Source organism: Macrobrachium rosenbergii, chromosome 21 (genome assembly GCF_040412425.1).
Source record: "Macrobrachium rosenbergii isolate ZJJX-2024 chromosome 21, ASM4041242v1, whole genome shotgun sequence".
Lineage (NCBI taxonomy): Eukaryota > Metazoa > Arthropoda > Malacostraca > Decapoda > Palaemonidae > Macrobrachium > Macrobrachium rosenbergii.
Window position 1 is genome coordinate 42,291,773 of NC_089761.1, and position 22,500 is coordinate 42,314,272.

At 35.7% G+C, this 22,500-nt stretch overlaps 1 long non-coding RNA gene across 2 annotated transcripts in view; it reads right to left on the reverse strand.

Moving 5' to 3' along the window:
• Positions 1 to 19,688: 19,688 nt before the first annotated feature.
• The window catches only part of LOC136850011 (uncharacterized), a 330,286-nt gene continuing 327,474 nt past the window's right edge, over positions 19,689 to 22,500 (reverse strand). For both annotated transcript variants that reach the window (XR_010856509.1, XR_010856508.1), the window contains one exon: positions 19,689 to 20,297. This is a non-coding gene — a long non-coding RNA (uncharacterized lncRNA). The remainder of the gene's footprint in view (positions 20,298 to 22,500) is intronic.

Below are 22,500 nucleotides of genomic sequence, written 5' to 3' on the forward strand. Positions count from 1 at the left end.
CTCATATATTCTCAGGGTGATCTTTATTTCATTAGGATATTCTCTCTTTTCCTTGGTATCTTATTTTGTTTTATCTTTTCTATTACGAAGGCTCAAGTTTAAAAAATTGTTTTCAGATTTGCAAAAAAAAAAAAAAAATACAGTGAAGGATTAGTATTCTTGTTTATCGGCAAGGATTTTTCACAGTGAAAAGACTTGACAAACAACAAATGGAATCAATAAATCAAGTGGAAACATTATCCTCAGAGAGAGGTGGAACTGCATGCGTGCCTGGTAAAATTGCACGAACACCAACGCAAACGCACATACACATACACACAAGTAATATACCTTCGAAGACAGTAAAATCTTGAGTACACGTGCCATGAAATCACCCTGAAGTTGATTCATGAATGTAATGTCGAAATGATATAAGCAGACCCCTCAATTTGATAAACCAATTTATAAAGAGTCATCATCGTCTTTCCTTAAACTACATCCTATACTATGAATGACTAGATGTTTCTGCCAAAGAGAGAGAGAGAGAGAGAGAGAGAGAGAGAGAGAGAGAGAGAGAGAGAGAGAGAGAGAATAAAAGCCGGAAGTGCCCTCGTTTTCCAGGTATTACCTGGGTATTAACAAGGATCCTGGTATGTATTCACAAAGGTGGCCACCCTTTCAGTTAGGTACCTAAGCCTTTGCCAAAGAATGAAGACTTTGATCGAAGTTGGAGCTCCTCTAACTGCACTATGAATGATTTTTTTCATACTATTACTTCTACCACAACTAATATGGCTCCTTCTAGCACTACTATCCAAGGTATGCGACCAGTTTACGGCTTAAATCGTTGCGCTTCCTCCACCTCTCTTCACCAGTAACGCAGCCCTCTCAGAACTTTTGTCTCCAGAGACAAAGTTTCTCGGCTTTTTCCTTCCAATCATTTACCTTGCACTGACGCATTAGTTATACATTGTATATTTTATCTCCGTATTTTGAAAGCAGGTTGCTGATGTAAATATTAAATAGGTAACACGAAGTGATTGACTCATTAACTGATAAACTGAAAAACAACGCAAGATACAGTAACCTTGGAAAATTGTTACTGGATTCATTCTGAAAAATGTTGCTCATACGACTTGAATGTTACCAAGCGTAAGAAGTGTGGATTAATGATATTATCAAATAGTTCAGCCATACAGAGATAATGAGATGAGACAAGACTATTGGAAAGCTGCATGAAACTCACACCCACAAGTGGGCGATCTAGAAATTACTGCATTTGTTCAGGTCGATAAAACCAATATGTGCAGCCAACATAAATGGAGTTCCATACCCTCTCTCTCTCTCTCTCTCTCTCTCTCAAAAGGTCTCGCTCGTTCCCGAGAATTAAGCAGTTTGTACCAGGAGTTATTGCTGGGGTAAATACTTGGGTTTCTTCGCCCAATTATGATTAGAGATCATCATTAATCGGCTCTCTCTCTCTCTCTCTCTCTCTCTCAAAAGATCTCGCTCGTTCCTCGAGAATTAAGCAGTTTGTTTGCCAGGAGTTATTGCTGGGGTAAATTTTGGATTCTTCGCCCAATTATGATTAGAGATCATCATTAATCGGCTCTCTCTCTCTCTCTCTCTCTCTCTCTCTCTCTCTCTCTCTCTCTCTCTACGATGCATACCGAAATAATATCTATAAATCACAGAAAACAGAAAGTTCGACACACGGAAGCACAAAAGTGAGTAAAACTCCAAGTGACACAAAGCAAAGAAGTCGTGGGGAAAGAAGTTTGTCAATAGCACCTAAATGAGATGCTATTACCGGGGAAGATAAATGAACATAAATCGCAGTATGAAACGAAAAGCATAGTTGGATACAACGAGTCACATTGCTTTGGCAGGTACACACAAACTCTCTCTCTCTCTCTCTCTCTCTCTCTCTCTCACACACATACACAAGACTTTAAAATGGGCTGCTTTTTACCTTGGGAATTAATTACACGTAAGTGAATAAAAATCAATAAAACTAAATAAAAATAAAACTATATAGACGTAAATAAAACAAATATATATAAAAGACTAAAAATAAATTTACAAGTGATAAGTGCATCTACCCAGGCCAGGAATCGAACCTACGCCTTCTGAAATAACTCGTATAATTCCCAATGACTGTATTTTTATTGTGGTTTCGTTATTAGAGGACGTTTGTGGCTCAATTTTTGAACTATGAAAAATGATGCGGGAGAATTAGTAACAAACTATATATATATATATATATATATATATATATATATATATATATATATATATATATATATACATACATATATAATATATACATATACATATATGTGATATACATTTATGTATAATTATATGAACATATATATAATATATAAATGAATTTTTATCACATCACCGTGATTCATATACAAGCATTAAGCTACAAACGTCCTTTAATATCCAATACCTCACTTGCTGGCCGTGTGGTTAAAATCGTGTCACTGTAGTCCTGAGTTCTTGCCTTCGGTGCTTCGAGCCCACGAGACGACGAACCTATTATCAACTAAAAAATTCCCCTTCGGGTAACATATATGAAAATATATTATTTCCGAGGTAGAGCGAATTGGATGTTAAAGGACGTTTGTAGCTTAATGCTTATATATAATATATATGCACATATATTATATATATGTATGTATGTATATATATACATATATGTATGTGTGTGTATGTATGTTTGTATGTACATATATATATATATATATATATATATATATATATATATATATATATATATATATATATATATATATATATATATATATATATATATAATATTGTTCCGTGTATAAATTGCTGCCCTGCCCCAACAAGACCCCTCTCTTTCTCTCCCTGTGGAATACAAACAAAAGAACGCTCAGAATAACCGGTTACAGAGCGAACAATGGAGGGTTTGACATAAGTCTTTTTTTAAGTGATTTATATCTACTTGTGTCAAAATGACTTTTCTCCGAGCCTTGCCAGTGAAGTGCATATATTTAGAGAGGTTTACAAAAAGAATCCTCTGGTACCACCAGTGAGAAAGTGATTTGGTAATTTTATTGTATGCAAACAGGCAGCAATTTTAGGGATGATACTGAAAGTAGCACATAAACGGCTTTATATTAAATGCAACTATTACTGTTATTAATAAAAAAATTATAATAATAATGATAATGCAAATAATTATAGCGAAGAATTGAAAGTAACTGTAACACATAAACGGCTTTTGCACTAAATACAGTTATTTCAGTTATTAGCAACGAAAGCAACGACAAAAACAATATAACAATGATAATACAAGCAGCTAACGTTATCGCGTCCACTATATACTAATAATGATGACAATCGTCTATCTCTTCCGTTCACAGAATGAAACCTGATATTTCGGAATGTTTACTCCCATTCAAAGATGGCCCTTTATCCTCACCAATCTGCTACATCGCACCTGGAGTATTCTTGTCCTTCCGCTGTCTTCTGAAGGCAGACAGTCTCTTTTGCATGTGTGCTTTCTGCAACGGCAATGCATCTCTGCTTGCACGTGCGTGGCGTTGTCCAGATGGACAAAAAGAACGAACTCTGAACCATGGGGCAAAAGTAGTTTCCTGAGACCGTGCTTAGGGATAGGTTACGCTGACAGCAAATATTTTGTTAATAATATTCTTCGTATATTCCCCTCCTCTTCAATCAGTCATTTCCTTCCATTATTATATGTCAAACCGTTTATCCGTCCTGTCAATTACTATCAAATTAATTGACAGGATGCTTAAATTCTGTCAACTCGTCTGTCAGGGCGATAAGTCGATTTCCTTCTTGAAGTCGATTTAGCAAAAACAAATTCTAATTTAAAAATTCTAAGCTTTTTTTTAATAGTTTATTCATGTATGTATACATACTGCATATATACTATATATATATATATATATATATATATATATATATATATATATATATATATATATATACTGTATATATATATACCTACATACATATACTGTATTCATATCGAGCTGTGACAAAATACTGCGAATGTGGATGTCTTATTTGCGTTGCAAAATGCAAATAGCGCAGAACCACAGATCCATACAGTGTGTCTCTGTGCATGAGTTATATATATATATATATATATATATATATATATATATATATATATATATATATATATATAGTGTATATAAATGCATATATATATATATATATATATATATATATACTGTATATATAAATACATGTACATGTGTGGGTGCGTATGTGTATGCATATGTACATATGTATAATTACAAATAAGCTACTCGATGGGAAGGGAGACAAGTATGATAAAAGCCCCTACAAGTTGACAGGATACACTGGACATCAGATCAATGTCGATAAGAAAGCCCAGCGTGCATAACATAAAGGAAACGTAATTCAGAATCTTAAAGAACTCAAATCATTTACAAGAAAGAGAGAAGAAGAAGAAGAACCAAAATGAAAAACGGAGAACCAGAAAGCTTCGAGCACGTGGCAGCTGCTGCGTGCGCGCGTGCGCATGCGATTCGTTCTTCAAAAGAAACACGTGCGGACCAGTCTATTCCACTTCCGCCTTAGTGTCATTCTCTTCGGAGGTGTATTATTTCCTCTCTCTCTTCATTTTTCCTTTTCTTTGACTCTTTCCCGATTCTCTCTCTCTCTCTCTTTTTCCCTTCTCCCTTTTATTTATTTTTTTTTTTCACTAAGCTTCCATCCGCTTTAATGGCGAGCTCATTTACTTTCTATTTGACAAATAGGAGCGAATTAAAGGCCGGTTCTGGATGGGAAAAGCTTTCCAAGATGGGAGATGCCAATGTCATCTTTACTTTTCTTTTTTTTTTCCTCCCTTCTGCTTTAGTTCGTGACGAGACTATTTCCAAAGAAATGATGATTACTTCTTTCCTCACGGTAGATGCACCTATAATATCTGATGAATCAGTATGAATAAATTTAAGTAATCATTGCTTATTTTCTTACTGACTAATACAGGATTACTGTGAAAGTGAATTTGACGTAACAAGAAAAACTACCCGCATATTGGAATAAAATCGCCCAACATACAAAATTCAAGCTATATAAAAATAATGTAAAAACGTTAGCTGAATCACTAAACCTCAGCTTTATGAATCGTTAAGAAAACACAATCAATATATTTTCTCGTATCATACTCTTACTCTTTTAGGCTACTCATGAGACAGATGGAGATATTTTAATTTAGAATCTAAATCATGTCACACTTTCCTTAACAATGGCAAAAAAACTTTTATTTCCTTATTTTCTAAACTGCACTGCTTCGCGCTTCCTTTACTAACAGCGATTATCATTTCATAACGAGCACCGTCCCTCTTCAGAAAGAATCGCATATTGAAGGTACGAGCCCTGGAATGCAGATGAAATCCAATGCCCTTTTTTCCCACCTATCTATTCCGGAGGCATCCCCCTCCGAGATGTCAATAGTGTCGCATTTCAAACGGGATAAAGACTCCGTGCCCGCCTTGCCAGACTCCGCTACGTCACCTGATATCCTCCGGACGATCCTGCCACGCGTCCTACGAGCTTTGCTCCCGTGCTGATGCCCTGGAGGACGATGCCAGGCTCTGATTGCCTTCGATTTGTAAAGGGAAGCATAGATGGCTGGATAATGCCTTTGGAATTTTGGCTGATCAGTAAACTGGGTAGCCAAAGATCATGATTTTATCATATCAGATTTGCTGTTGCTGCTGTTTAAATACTACGCTTATATACAGTACATACACATATACATATACATATATATATATATATATATATATATATATATATATATATATATATATATATATATGTATGTGTGTGTGTCTGTGTGTGTATTTCTAAACAAGTGTGTATGAACAGTAAACGTTATAGAATGGCTTGAAGTTTGAATAAACAATACATATATTTATATATTTATTCATGCAGGCTTCAACATTACACCATGCAAATAGGTAAACATTTCGATTATAAGAATAATAATAATAAATAGAAAAGTGAAATTATGTATGTATATATATATATATATATATATATATATATATATATATATATATATAGTTGATATGTGTGTGTGTGTGTGTGTGTGTGTGATGTATGAATTCATGGAGTCACCATAGGTAGTTGACAAAAGTGGGTCAAAGACCAAGATGTAGAAATTCATGGAGTCAGCAACCTTATGCCAAAAGAATTGCCAAACACACAAAGTTTAACACCTTTTGCCAACCCTCCAGTGAGGAAAAGGTACAACGTTACACACACACACACATATATATATAATATCTATATTTGATTTTAAATCACGCAAAGGTGAAAAGTGATGACTGTACGATTAAAGTTTCAGCCACGAAGGAAAGTGAAACAATGGAGATGCACATGTACATATATGTACATATATCATATACATATTACAGGAAGGTGTACGTATTCATACGAATTTACTGAGAGCTGTATGGGCAGACGTTAAATGAAAACACGCAAGCGGATGAAAAGTCAAGAAAGATATAACGAACTCTATTAGGAAAGAAAATATAAAATTCGATGCCACAATATACCAACAGATGTCATAAAGTGCGCCATCATGCGCGCGATCGCACGCGCATTATCAGGTTCCAGCGAATGCATCTTCCCCATAACAGACTGTTAACAGCCTGTAAGTGTGACAGACATGAAAATTCATAGATGCCGGGGCGGTATGATATGTGGAGGGTAGGATGGTGGCCGGGAAGGGCGTTGGAAGGGATATGGAAGGAGGAGGGAGGGAGGGAAGGATGGAGGGGGGGGGGAGAAGGAGGAGTGAGAATAGGAGGGGGAGGTAGGAAGTGGAAAGGAGAGAAGGGAGGAATGGGGTTAGGTAGTAGGAAAGGATATAGAGGGGGGAGGGGAGGAGGAGGGAGGAGGAAAGGCCCGGGAGGGAGAGACTAGGGGTAGGGGCAGGTAGGAAGTGGACAGGAGAGAAGGAAGGGGAGAGGAGGAGGAGGGGTAGGGGTTAAGGAGTAGGAAATGGGGAAAGGGAGGGGGAGGGAGTCAGAAGGGGGGAGAGGGAGATAGGGGAAGAGTATGATTGAAGGGGAAGTTGGTTAAAGTAGGGACTCCTTTTCTCCCGGGCATCCTTATAATGCCCCTTTAACAATGGTGGACCGAATGGGTCTCCAATAATGGCCACATGGGCAGAAGAACATAGAGTGCGTCCGGGTGGAGAGAAGGATAACACACACTTCCAGGAGAGAGAGAGAGAGAGAGAGAGAGAGAGAGAGAGAGAAGGGTTCTGTTTAATACTCTGAACGGAATGCTTCAAAAAAGTAAGAGGAAAAATATTACTACTTAAGAAGAAGAAAAACACTTAATTAAACGGGAGATACTATTACCAGATCATATGTCAAGTTAGTATTTCTCTCCAGTACCTAAATGCCTCAGTCAAACTTAAGCTCGGTCACTACAAGAAAAAGAACAAGTATTGTGGTTGTTCTTGTTCAGACGACGAAAAATAGCAGCTTAAGAAAAACAAAAAAGCAAACTCAGAAAACAGAGGAACGCAGAGAATTCCTGATTTTTCGGATGAAAGGTATGGACTGAGGACTCCCACTCAGCATTTTCAGCATTAATATGCATATGAGGGAGATGTGGTGGTGTACAATAAAGAAACATTCGAAAATGTTTGCTACAAGTTTGCTGAATCTGTTTCAGAGTCCTCAAGTTCACTGACGCCGTAAAAGTTAAATATATACACCTCTTGCCAAAGTACTGATTTTCTTCTTGATATTTCAAAAATAAGGGAACAGCGGCTTTTATGAAACACCTGAAGGTGGAAATAATTGCTTGGCCACTGATCCCTCAATTCATAAAAACTAAGCAAAAGTGCGTAGAGAGCCTTCGAGATATGATAGCTGCATAATCAACAACATCTGTGGTGCATCAGTATATTGTGATCGGAAATAATGAGTAAAAGGCCACACTAATGTGAATGAGAGACTTTTTGTATTTTGGAAAAATACAGTCTCTCATTTACATCAGTGTGGCTTTTTACTCATTAATCAATAACAGTTATGTCCCACACAAAATTGAAGATGTTTTAAAGAAGAGTGCACACTGCCAGTGCAGAAAAGATCCAGATTCTTCAAAGATTATCTTGTTACTCCTGAGCACAAAATACTGATAACTCTGAAAGCCTAATTTCTAAATTCTCGAACATTATTAAAAGCTTACGCGTTTAAGATGGAGATCAGAAGCAAATGCTTCACAGAATTATTTAAATGAACCAGGTCTCATATGCACCATTCAAGTATATCAGGGTATTCTGTTCCCAACTAACAGAGTAACATAAGACAAAGTGAGAAGGAGAGAAAGATAATTTGTGAAGAGTAGATAGTCTTTTGTATATAAATGATTAAAAAAAGAGCGGTTTCAGATGGTCATTAATGAAGAGACGCGCTGGTATAAAAGAGAGAATAGTTCCTTGGAGGACACATAACAGAGAAAGGCTTAGATAAAACAATATAAAATTCACCAGAGACTTTCAGCTAACAAACTTGCCTAAGTTTACATACAGTAGCAAAGCTGTAAGTAGGGAGTTTGTTCGCCTAATCCCTACAGCAAACCTTAGATGTGCCACGAGATATGACAAGGACATTCTACAGTTCCCATGAAAGGATAACTTGGCACGAAGATGACACGATTACCTACCAATCTTACTTTATTTATACAGTACAGGAAGAACCGTAGAAGTATATGAAAGTTTGATGGTTCTAAGATGAAACAAGCATTCTGAGAATTGCGATTACCCAACGTAATATAACAGCAATTATTCAATAGCGTGTTACCATAATGGCGATTTATTTCATAGAAACAGAGAAAGAGTAACCTAATGAGAATAATTCAAGAGATCCTACTAAACACTGTTCTGGATACCAATACCAAAAGGGAAACGGTTACCCTACAGTAAAGTACATGATTATCACTTTCTGCAGTAGTTTTTCAGACCTTCCTATGACTACTGCTGTTCACACTAGTCTCCCAAAGCCTGTCGCAAGTTTCAGAAACGGCCGCAGAAGCTTTTTGTGACCAGTGGTTTCTGGCATTCACAAGTGGTCACCTTCCAAGTACTGACCAGACCCAATATTACTTTGCCTGTGGCATAGCGAACAGGTTTCAGCCTGGCATTCCTTACTGGTCTCTGAGAATATACTGTATACTGAAACATTCAATGAAACAAAACTGGGGATTTTCTTTGATTTTAAGTTTATAATAAAACATCCTCTCAAAAAAAAAATATGGTAAAACATAACACTGTGTGAACCGGAACCCATGAAAAAAAAAAACACTGATTAGTCATGCAGAAAGATATACAGATAATGTTACGTTATTACGTCATCAGTTTTACATAAAGCAGTTAAAGCATCTTAATCATTTATTATTGTACAAGTGCAAATATACTGTGGAACAAGCCTAAAAGATCATTAATTTCCAGAGTAAGGGTCCGCAAAATTAAAAACCTTTATGTGAAAAAGAGAAAAAGGGGAGGGAGTAAAAATAAATAACTAAAAATAGAAAATATATTTGCATAAAACGCAACGAAAGACGATCAAATAAAAAAATCAAAACGGTTACCAATATATAACTTCCAAAATATAAAAAACTGAATTGAGAAAAATTCTCGGGTGGGGATAAGGTTCCAAGTTGCGCACTCGAATACCAAAGTGCCCTCTCTTGTGGTCGAACAAAAATTTACCTATCCTTAAAATGAACATTCTTGAAAAGAAGACCTTTTTAAACATTTAAATATAAAGACCAAAAATTTTTATTTAAGATACACAAACAAACACACACATAAATACTATACATATACATACATTTATATATATATTCATACCCAATAGACTAAATAAAAATTAGGTTAATAATCTAGGAAATAATGCAGATTATTTTCTTAAAATGATTAATTATTTTCGTGATGTAACACAGCAGAGAAGATCTTTGGATAGATATAATCATGAGTATGTTGTAAATTAATGAGTCAATATGAAATTATATTCCAAATTAAACATTTATATTTTCAAACTGAGTTTATAAAAGAATAAGGTTAATTTCATATGAGTAATCTCACTGATTAAAAAAAAATGTATAAAATAAAAACCGTCAAACATCCCAATCTGTATCCCTTGGGGTACAGCCATCTGTCCCAGAGTGCCGCTATTTGAAAAAAAAACAAAAGCCTCTTTAATTCCTTCAAAGACTATTTCGTCGACATAAACAAACGTCAGCGATCACAAAACGCTAAGCTGTCTAATCCACGCTATCTCATCTGAGCTGTCTCATCACTAAGGACAACAACTGTCAGTCAACACGAGCTACCGACAGTAACTTCCAACATATCGACCGTCAGACTCAGGCCCCTGACATCACTATCTGCCGGTTGTAAGTCCAGTGTCCATTCACAATCCATTAGGCAATGATAATTAGTCTTTTGGGAAGGGCTTGAGTGTTGCTGAAGAGGCCTTGAAGGGCCAGCCTACATGGCACTTAAGGGCCCTTGGCCTCTGGGCTCAAGGGCCACGTCAGAAAGAGGCTGAAGGGGACGCCCTCCATAGATTACCATAAACACGTGTGGGGGAAAGAAAGGAAGAGAAGAATCGCAGGCTGCTTTTATACGGAGAGAGAGAGAGAGAGAGAGAGAGAGAGAGAGAGAGAGAGAGAGAGAGAGAGAGAGAGAGAAGAATGAGGGGTAGTTCAAAGGACTAATACGAAAAGGAAGAGACGTATAATTGCATGCAATCAAATGAAAAGGGTTAAGGGAAAGTAAAGCGTTAAAAAGGTTAAGCAAAAACGATGGATCTAACCAGAACTTCATTCGATGTCTCTTCAACTTTTGCATTCGAGTTTTAACGAAGAATGTCCCTAACTAAAGATAGCATCTTTGAATGTTACTTCAAAATTCAGTAATTTACCTTTGGATTAGTTTAATTCAAATTGAAAGCAATCATGATAGTTTTATTGCCCTTCTCAAAGCACTGTATGCGAAAAGTTTAATACTGAACGTTCCGTGGAATCATGTTTTGAATGCATCGTCTTTAGGCTAAATTACACGCTTCTATTCATCCGCTCCATGAATATGATACAAAAATTATTAGGCAAACCTGCAACACAGTTTATACGAATATATACATATATGAGCGCGTGCGCTCTCTCTCTCTCTCTCTCTCTCTCTCTCTCTCTCTCTCACACACACACACACACATATATGTATATATACAGTATATATATAAAAATATATATATATATATGCATATATATATATATATATATATATATATATATATATATATATATATGCATATATATACATATTCATATACATATACAGAGAAGGCACAAAGGCACGGTTTCATAAAATGAGTCTCTTTGCTGTCTTAATTTTGGTTAGTTCAAATTCCATCGCCTCTGGATTTCAGATTCTAGCCTCCGAGTATGCAGGCAAAACCAATCCTTGTTGGCCTGTTCAAGTAATTTCTGTCTGGATCGACACTGACAGCACTCGAAACACGATCATCTCTTTCAAATCTTCGCAAGATTCTGCGTCTTCGTGATATGTAATTGCTGAGCTAAGCTCGTCTGGCGAGTTGATGAATTTCGTTGAAAGTTCCAGTTTCGTCGTCGTTTTCGTTTTGAAATTTGAAGAGGTAAACAAACACTGACGCATTAACAGGGCGCATGCGCTGTACGTATCGGCACTTTGCAGCACATCATAATTATATCATAACACCGATATTAATAAATGCGTGATTACCGTATACACGAAAAAGTCTTGTGATAGAGCATTATAACAGTTTCGAATAACGCTGTTATGCAAAATAAAATTAATCTAGCAATGAGATATAATAACAACGTCATTATCTATAAAGATTAAAAATAAACGTAATAACAATTTGTGTAATTTGTCGCATGATTTCAATCGAGGAAAATTCCTTTGACAGTAATAAAGTGAATTATATAGATGAGGGTGCATCCTTCAAGCTAATGGGACCGTCATTCGAATTCAGACAAGTTTTTGACAATGCAAAATTTTCCCTTTTGTAAAGAATCCCTTATTTAAGATATTTTTTTGCGTTGACTACACAATAGTTCTTTAATTCCAGGCATCTCTCGCTTTCAACATCTGCGTAAAAGGAAGTTAAAAAAAAAAAAAATTCTCAAACTAGTCGCATTCAGACGCATCTAGTGTCTAGCAATTTTGCCTCATTGTGGAAATTAGGAGCCAATTTCATTCTCTTTTTCTCCGCCTCTCTTTCTCTCTCTTTCTCTTGCTCCTCTCTGTATTGGGACTAATGAGATGATTATCATAATAGACATCTAATGATGCTCTTGTATTTGGGAGAGCAGAGCCGTCTCCTCAGTGATGTTTATGATTATAAGAATATTTTTGGGTACACTTTTGAAAGAGATTTGATGGGGAGAGAGAGAGAGAGAGAGAGAGAGAGAGAGAGAGAGAGAGAGAGAGAGAGAGAGAGAGAGAGATGAATGGGCGTATGAGCGTAGGTTGATCTACAGGAACTAAGAGATCTGTGGTGATTATATTCAATCGCTGAAAAGCGACATTTGGTTCCCACCTGCAATGTACCCTACGTTTTTCATTTTATAGCGCGGAGATCACATACACACACACACACACACACACACACACATATATATATATATATATATATATATATATATATATGTATATATATATATATATATATATATATATATATATATATATATGTATATGATATATATATATGTGATATATTTAATAAATATATATACATATATATATTTATACAAATATTTCCAAACCCCTATCTACAAACAAATGTTCGTAAAACTAACAGACAAACATACCATACTACCTCATTATTCTCAGCCAGTCGAACCGGCTAACGTCTCTTACGCCACACTGTGGGAATGCATTAAAAATAAAAAGCCGTGTTTACCTTTATAAAGCAAAATCTTCTTTCCGAAATTCTAAAAAAATTCATCGATGAGATTCCCTTTATTTCAGCCATGCTCCTCTTTCATAACCCACCCTTCCGTAAAATTTCCATTACTTTTACGATGTTCTCTTTTTTTTTTATTCTTAAGTAATCGGAGGAAGTATCGGGTTTCTTCGGGATTTCGAGGGTTATTCGGACACAACAATGCAGCCGACAATGTCTGGGCGAAGCAGAAGTGGTTCTGTTTACGGCCCTGACTGGAATATGACAGCATTAATGGAACAACATATCTATAATAATAATAATAATAATAATAATAATAATAATAATAATAATAATAATAATAATAATAATAATAATAATAATAATGGAAAGAGAAACCCACAAGATTCCTGTGTATAACTTGTTTACTTGTAAATATTTACATATTACTTTAATCTCCAGTAAACAAGTTATACACAGGAATCTTGTGGGTTTCTTTTCCATCTTCAGAAGAAGTAAGTATAGCTTAGTTTTACTGAGCTGATTAACAGCTCTCCTAGGGCTGGCCTTTACACTTATTTTACGTGGCTAAGAACCAATCTTAGCAACGGGACCTACAGCTTATTGTGGAATCAACCACATTATAGCGAGAAATGAATTTCTATCACCAGAAATAAATTCCTCTAACTCTTCATCAGCCGGCGGCGGGAATCGAACTCCGCCCATCGAATGACGGTCTGAAGCTCAACTAACTCGGCCAACAAAGAAACTGAAAGAAGTTTTTGTTTGGTTAATAATAATAATAATAATAATAATAATAATAATAATAATAATAATAATAATAATAATAATAATAATAATAATAAGAAGAAGAAGAAGAAGAAGAAGAAGAAGAAGAAGAAGAAGAAGAAGAAGAAGAAGAAGAAGGAATTCAGTCTGCAGAACTGAGGTTACTTAACTATTCAGAAACATATAAACTACAAGTTCTCAGGATTCAATGCAAAAAAAGAGAAGCCCATAATAAAAAAATATGAATGGTGTAATAAATAATCAAAATGATTGCATAAACATTTTTTTTTATCACGATTGACCAAGCGCTACGCTACGAAGACAAATGGAAACCGGGATGACAAAGCAAAGAATATTAATATGGATGGTGGAAGAATGGAAGAGGCGGATCCGTATATGTATTTAGGAGTAAATATAACGGAAAGTAACGAGATAAGAGAAGAGGTGAACCACAGAACAGGTGGGGCAAGGAAGGTTGGAAGGGGTATGCAAAAGATTGGGAACAGACTGAATGTTTATGGAAGTCATGGCGTTCTGTATAAAATAACTGTTGAGCCGTCTCTCCCTTATTGAAGTGAAGTGTGGATGTTGAGTGCTAATGCAAGAAAACATATTGAAGCTGTTGAGTCAAGCTGTGCAGTACAAAATACATGGAGTAAGAACTAAAAGACTGAGATCTGTGAAGGTACGCTGAAGTGGTAAAAAGATTAGCATGGGAGAGTGTATGGATCGCAATGGAGATGATTCGGTCATGTGGAAAGAACGGATGATGATGATAGGACGAGGGAAGGTGTTAGGGGGTGCTGGACAGATAGCCTCAAGAAGGCATCGGGAAGAAGGGGAATTAATATTCAGGAAGCACAAAAGTGCATGCAAGATCGAGGCGACGGGCGCGGTGTATTTTTAAGGGGAAAGGGGCGGGGAGCGAGGTACCGAACAGCTGTTGATGAACCTACTGTGTACGTGTAAGAAGCAGCAAATGTGAGAGTTTTCTACACAGGGGGACTGTCCACGATTCATCTATCAAAGTATGGATGTTTAATGCTTATACTATGTATGTATGTATGTATGTATGTATGTATGTATGTATGTATGTATGTATGTATGTATGTATGTATGTATGTATGTGTTTGTGTCGCGCACGCGTGTAGAACACTTACAACCACATTTTGAAAAATTGAATTTTCTGTTTAGAATTTCGTAGCCTATATACTTACAGTCAACTACTTTCTAGATTGCCAATGATTAATATCAAAACCACACATCCGAACTGTCAAGAAACATAATAATAAATTACTGTTCAATGAGACTTGCCCAACATCCAATGCATTAAAGAAGTTAAATAAAAAAAACCATGATAAATATTATAAAAATTATTGCTTATTTGGAAAATCGATACGACTACGCCGGCTGGTTGAAAACAGTCCGGTGACGTAAATGTTGAATACAGCTGGGATGCAATTAGCACCCGAATAACAATAATGATTTTGCATATGCATCCGACTGCATAACTGGTTATGGAGAAATTACAATAACAAGAGAGTATTAAATAAATGGCAGTTGCTGCAATAACTCAGCACTGAATATCACTTTCGAATACGATTACTTTGAAGAAATCTATTACCAGCCTTGTGCAAGTGGGAGTGAATTGCTTTTTTATAAATTTTACTCAAAGAGAGATAAAAATTCAGAAATATCATTAACAAAGCTTAAGCTACAACAAGAGAAATGCCTCTGCGTCAGTGAACTTTGTTGTTTTACGTCAGAATAATTGCAATGAATTAATCTATAAAGAGAAGTGATAAGTGACAAAGTAATGGATACAAATCAAAGTCGAATACAATTTAAATAATGATTGTTAACACGTAGAAGAAATCAACTATAAGCCGACTTTATGTTAGACACTCAGTGGTACTCTATTGTCACGGATAAAGACGTTTTATTTATTATTGATGAAAATTTTTATAAAAAGAAGAGGATATAAACTTAATTTCAATGTAAAGACTATTAACATATCATCAAAGGTACGACCCTGAAAAGCCTAGTTTAAACACCACCATTCCTAAAACAGGAAAATGTTATATAAGTCTTACAACATACGCTATCGAAAGCATTCTTGAATCACGTAAAATCATAAGGAAAAAAGGTATGAATAAAATACGTTAATATTTTCACCAAGGCGATAAAGTTCAAGATTTCACGTTACAGAAATCGCCCACGAGGAACAGAATGGTTGAAATCATTTTTCACCAAAAGGTGGCAGAACAAAATTCAAAAAGCCCATTACCAACAAACTATATAAGCCCCTCCTGAATTGAGGGGCTTCCTGAGGGCGAGCCCATCAACGCTGTCCGTTCCTGGCCTCCTGAAAAATAGGAAATTTGCCGCCATACTTCCATCCCACCACAGTTTCCACCGGAGGGAGAGAGAGAGAGAGGGAAAAACACAACTGCGCCAAAAAATGTAACGAGACAGGTTTATAAGTGTGGCTAATAAAGCATAAAGCAGCGATTCCCACGGTACGCGGCGTCTCCGAGGGGTGACTTTAATTGAAAATTTATAAAAAGAAAATAACAATAATGACTTTGAAGCTTTGACGCTGTAATGGCTTCAACAGAAGCCAGCGGTAGGCCTAGAAAATTGAAAAATTTTTGTGTGAATGGCCGGAAAACATTATAATTCCACGCGTCGTTTTCTGTTGACTAGGAAAGAGCAGCACCTCGCAGGGGGTACACAAATAATTTGTGATTTTTTTTCCGCTGGGGCTTTCAATTTCTCGATTTCTCATTAAAAATGAAAATACAATTACGCTTTTCATAAAATAAATCTTGTTTTTATGAGCCAACTTCTCCCCAGGGGGCCCGAAGATTTTATTTTGTTCGTTATAACGATATGCCAGCCGTTATAAACGGTAACTTATTCATCATTCTCTTATTTGCGGCTGGAGCAACAGATTCCTTGTAAAACTAGTCATAAAATATCATTACACCGCAAATGAGATTATTAAATTATATTACCAAATTCATTACGGCTAATGAACGAAAAAAGTCATGGAATTTCAAAAAAACATCAGTGGTTATTGTGTAACACATGTGGGGTATTCATTAAGTTAATTTCTCTTTGATGAAATTGTGGGGAAAAAATTATTGTGAGATCAACACGGAAATTCATAAATTTATGTATTATTTTAGTATATAAGTATTTATATATGCACATATGTATATATACTGTATATACATATGTATGTGTAAATATATATATCTTAAAGTCAGAGTTAACATCCTCCTGGGCCTCGCAAGGGTCATAGGGCCGGCACTGAACACTGGTTTCTTAGGCCGTCAGCCAGTGGGGAAGAAGTCCCGTTGCCTAAGACATGTGGCCAACTGGTGTGTCGCTAGGCCCACTGTTTAACACCCCCGCCCGAGGGCTGGTACCTATTTTCTTACTAACCCTCTCAAGCTTTCAGACTGCTAGGTTGGCGGGCTACCAGGTTTATGCAATGGAGCCATCCCCAGGCCACTAGTGAGCGGCGGGATTTGAACCCCGGTCCTCTCGACTGGTAGGAGAGAACCTTACCACAGCACCACCACGGCAGTATATACTGTGTGTATATATATATATATATATATATATATATATATATATATATATATATATATATATATATATATATATATATATTATATTCAGCAATATTAACCAATAAATGTCATTTAACATCGAACTCATTATTCCTTGGGAAAACTTACACACGAGGGACATTGTAATTGATAAGTGCATCTGCTAGGCCAGGATTCGAACATGGTCCTTAGGTTTAGATACAGTGATAAACAGTCGACCTTCACCATTTGGGAATCTCTCTAGGTTTAGATACAATGTTAGACAATCGACACTACCATTCGACTATCAAGAGAGATAGCTGAATGGTCAGAGTCTACTGTTTACGGCTGTATCTAAACCACAGCAAGGTTCGAATCCTGGCCAAGTATAAGCGGTTATCGATTATAATTCTCCTCAGGTGTAAGTTATTTCCAATGTGCACTGAATTCTATATTACATACATATACACATTATAAATAAATATGTGTATATTATATATATATATATATATATATATATATATATATATATATATATATATATATATATATATATATATATATATATATATATATATATATATATATAATCATGACTCACAGAAATTTCACAAACAAACACTTATATTTGTCGCACGGAATTCTTAACTTTCGGCACACCTACAAGTACAATGTTGTGAATGGGCGTTTGTAAACATCATTCACTGATCAATAACAAATAGCACAGTTGTAAGCTCATCTTGTACACTATTCACTAAGGATTTAATAAAACTTTACCAAATTGAATACAAAGGCACAACTATGAAGACATTAAGTAACTCCAAAGGCATTCATGCAAGCGAGTGTGAAACTACGCATATGTATGCCAATGCATACACACACGCGTACATACTACTAGCGCGTATGTACATGCGTAAGTGTGTGAACCCCGAAGGGGGGCATGTGTGTGGTTGTGTCACCTGGCAGGAGACACATGCCCCCTGCTACCCATTACATTAACACCTTAGGTAATAAATGAGAGAGAGAGAGAGAGAGAGAGAGAGAGAGAGAGAGAGAGAGAGAGAGAGAATTGTAATGTAATGAGATACTGATTATAATTAAGACTGTTGATAATTACACAAACGCACACACATAATTCAGATATGAAAATGCAGTATTAAAAACTACTGAAAAATTCTTTAAGTGAGAAAGGCGTTAAGGGAATTTAATATGAAGGCATTGCGATGTATAAGTATACTCAAAGAATGTAAACTAAGATTGTTGGAAAATATATATATAAACTGATATCAATCTGCAGATAAAATCTTTCCTTAGAAGAGCAGTTTAAAACGCGAGTCAAATATCAGAAAAACGCCGAGCAAGACTAAAAAATCCAGAGAGGAATATTCCCTCATTATTCCGAAGAGTTATAGTCACATTTCATACATTATGAATAAATCTGTTAATGCAAAAATAACTAGATAGTGAAATACAAATAATAGGGATGCCAAATGAAAAAAAAATATATAACCCAACATTAAATATATTCTGAGAGCAACAGACTATTTTTTTTCTTTTTGAATAACAGAAATGTATTGATAATCATACATAACATGTTCGGACAACCAAAGTCACGATCTTGTTTAAGAGAAAGGTCACCATCTGAAAATCATCACTGGATAGTGTCTTGAGCGCTAAATTATTGACAAATCATTGCGTGATGCTATAATCAAATAATTCAGAATATTACTCGAAGATGAAAGAACACAGTAAATATGCGTAGTTTGCGAGCTTTGCCCGTGCTGCTCATTTGAATCTACATTGTAGGAGTTTTTGTTCTTATTTGCGTACGTACAAAAGAATATTAGGTCACTGTAATATAAACGCATACATCCACATACACACACAATATATATATATATATATATATATATATATATATATATATATATATATATATATATATATATATATATATATATATATATATATATATATATATATATATATATATATATATATATATATTTATACATACATACATATAATATATATATATATATATATATATATATATATATATATATATATATATATATATATATATATATATATATATATATATATATAATTTCGTTACCTACCTAAAAGAGGCATTCATCTGGAAAAATAGTCAGAAAATATGAAATAATTTCAACCATAATACTCTCAACAGCTGACAATTTTAATATTTCCTGACAAGAGTAAATAAACAAGGCCACTCCAAAATACAAAACAAAATGCAATGTGACGAAGGCGACGATGCCACAGAGCAGAAGGAGGAGCCATAAATCGAGGCGGTGGGCATGTCTCCATCGACAGCATTAAATGCAACATCATACTTGTGCCATGTTGAGCTCTGGCATTGCGGGAGGCTTGCGTCCCTGGAGTGGCCCAACGGGGCGAAGGACCAGAAATTTTCGGGCGGGAGGACACACCTCGCGCTAGACCCCAGGCGGCGACCTCAGGGGTGCCGGCCGCCCTTGGTTGGCCCCCACGGCGTCGCCGGCGAGAGCTCGCGACCCCCTGGCCGCTGTTCTTGCTGGCCCTTTGGCCAGGGTTCGTGTCTCCTGCTCTCGATCTTGCTCAGTATTCCTACGGCAAAGGAAGAGACAACAACTTCCAATCACTTTTCTTGGCTGGGACTTACGTCGGTCACACCTTCTTCAGGCGGTTCCTCGAGAGTGAAAGTGACAGAAGGAGGGATCGACGAAAACGCATATGAGGATTTCACCGTCTCGTGGTACTGACGTCGTTCGGTGGTGGTGGTTAGTGGCCTGAGTGAGATCGATGGTGGGGATGTGGACGAAGAATTTGGTGTGACTTGTGAAATATCTCTACTTCTGTTGTTTGCGAGAGAAAGGAGATTTTTGCGGATGGTGGCATCAGTGTTTACTAACTTACAGTTGATCTAAAGGAAAAATGAGAAGCCAAAGCGGTGAATGATTAAACGTATCACTGGTAGAGTGTTTACATAACGTGCCATGTGTTAGAATAAAAGTCGGTTAAAATATCTATAACACCTATTGCCAAACCGACAATAAAGTATTTCTTAAAAGACAATGGTAGAAGAGTGACAATTTAACAAAAGATTAATAAAAAAACAGTGCTGTGAGTTTAACGAAGAATATATACGGTACCGCTACTGGAGGAACAAGATGATGTTGATATTGCGTTGTGAAAAGGCAATGAATTACAATGGTTATTTTTAATATGAACTGGAATTAAGTTTTCCCTTTACATTCCATCATGCATCGATATGTCGATAAGTAGAACTTGGGTCTCTCTCTCTCTCTCTCTCTCTCTCTCTCTCTCTCTCTCTCTCTCTCTCTCTCTATATATATATATATATATATATATATATATATATGTATATAATGTATGTATACATGTATGTGCGTGTTCGCGTGTGTGTAATTTATATTCACCGCAACTACTTATATATGATATCTTTATTTATATGTTATGCTGTGCATACGTCCTACTTCAAGACGAATATCCATTTACACAGTAAGTGCTAAAGAAAACAGATAAAATTGGGGTGACTGAATTGTTGATTCGGTTGTGACACACTTACATACATGCATATATACATACACACATACATACATACCTAATCACACACACACATATATATATATATATATATATATATATTTATATAAAATATTATATTATATATATATATATATATATATATATATATATATATATATATATATATATATATATATATATATATATATATAATACACATGTACATTTTTGTTGCATATTTTCTATACCTACCATAAAATTATACAGCAAGTTTTGAAACTGATACGAGACGAACTGTATATACAAAAGTATTCAGATAAAAAGAACGCTGAAAGGTGATATATATATTACCAAAATATTCTAATAAAGTCCGATAAATAAAAGGTGGTCCATGTTCAGGGTTTGTTGTCTCCATCCGCGAACAATAAACACAGCAAAGATCATAACTTCACATTGACAAGTAGCTGACCCTCCTCCATGAAGGTCGAAGTTCTTCCAACTTTAAAGTTTATTGTAATATAAAAAATGAGATGATAAAACATGACGATAATCTTTAAAAGTATGATTCCCGCAACATAATACATATAGAAATTTACTTACTTAAACATGCAGTGATCAAAATAATATCTCAAGTTAATATTTGAAAATGAATAAGCGCTAAAGAGTTTATCTCACCTGAAGGCAAAAATGAAACTTTCAATAAAAGGCTCCTCAGTTCTAAAATACTTTTTCCCCTCATTATATATATATATATATATATATATATATATATATATATATATATATATATATATATATATATATATATATGATAATTTTGCACATAATTCAGTCCACTCTCCAATGCCAAGCTATAAATACACCCTAATAACGAATTCATTTTACCTGGGCAATAACTTTCACCCAAAGGAATTTATATATACCATACACATCGAATCTTGTTAACAAGGTGGACACGTCAACTGTCTACCTCTGTACCAAAACCACAATGCATAGGATCGAATACATGCAAAATGCATAGGGTCGAATACATGTAAAATGCATAGGGTCGAATACTTGCAAAATGCATAGGGTCGAATATATGCAAAATGCAAAGGGTCGAATACATGCAGAATGCATAGGGTTGAATACACGAAGAAGGCATAGGGTCGAATATATGCAAAATACATAGGGTCGAATACTCACAAAATGCACAGGGTCGAATTAATGCAAAATGCATAGGGTCGAAAACAAGCAAAATGCATAGGGTCGAATACAAGCAAAATACATAAGGTCGGTGCATATGGCGCGTCTAAAGAAAACTCTGCTCTAATGTCTGGTGGGTATTCAAGAGACCAATAACCTCTCGGGGAGGAAGCAAAGAGTGGGGATGGGAGGGAAGAGCTAAAAAGGTAAGCGACAGACACGCCTTTCGTAAAAGGGAAGGTTATGAGTTTGCTTCTACCATGAACACGATTCTTAACAAGATTAGTGTGACTTGGACGATGCGAGAACAGTATTTTAATCAAGAGCCCTACAAATCCTTTACTTCTGGATAAAAATTACACACACACTATTTATATATATATATATATATA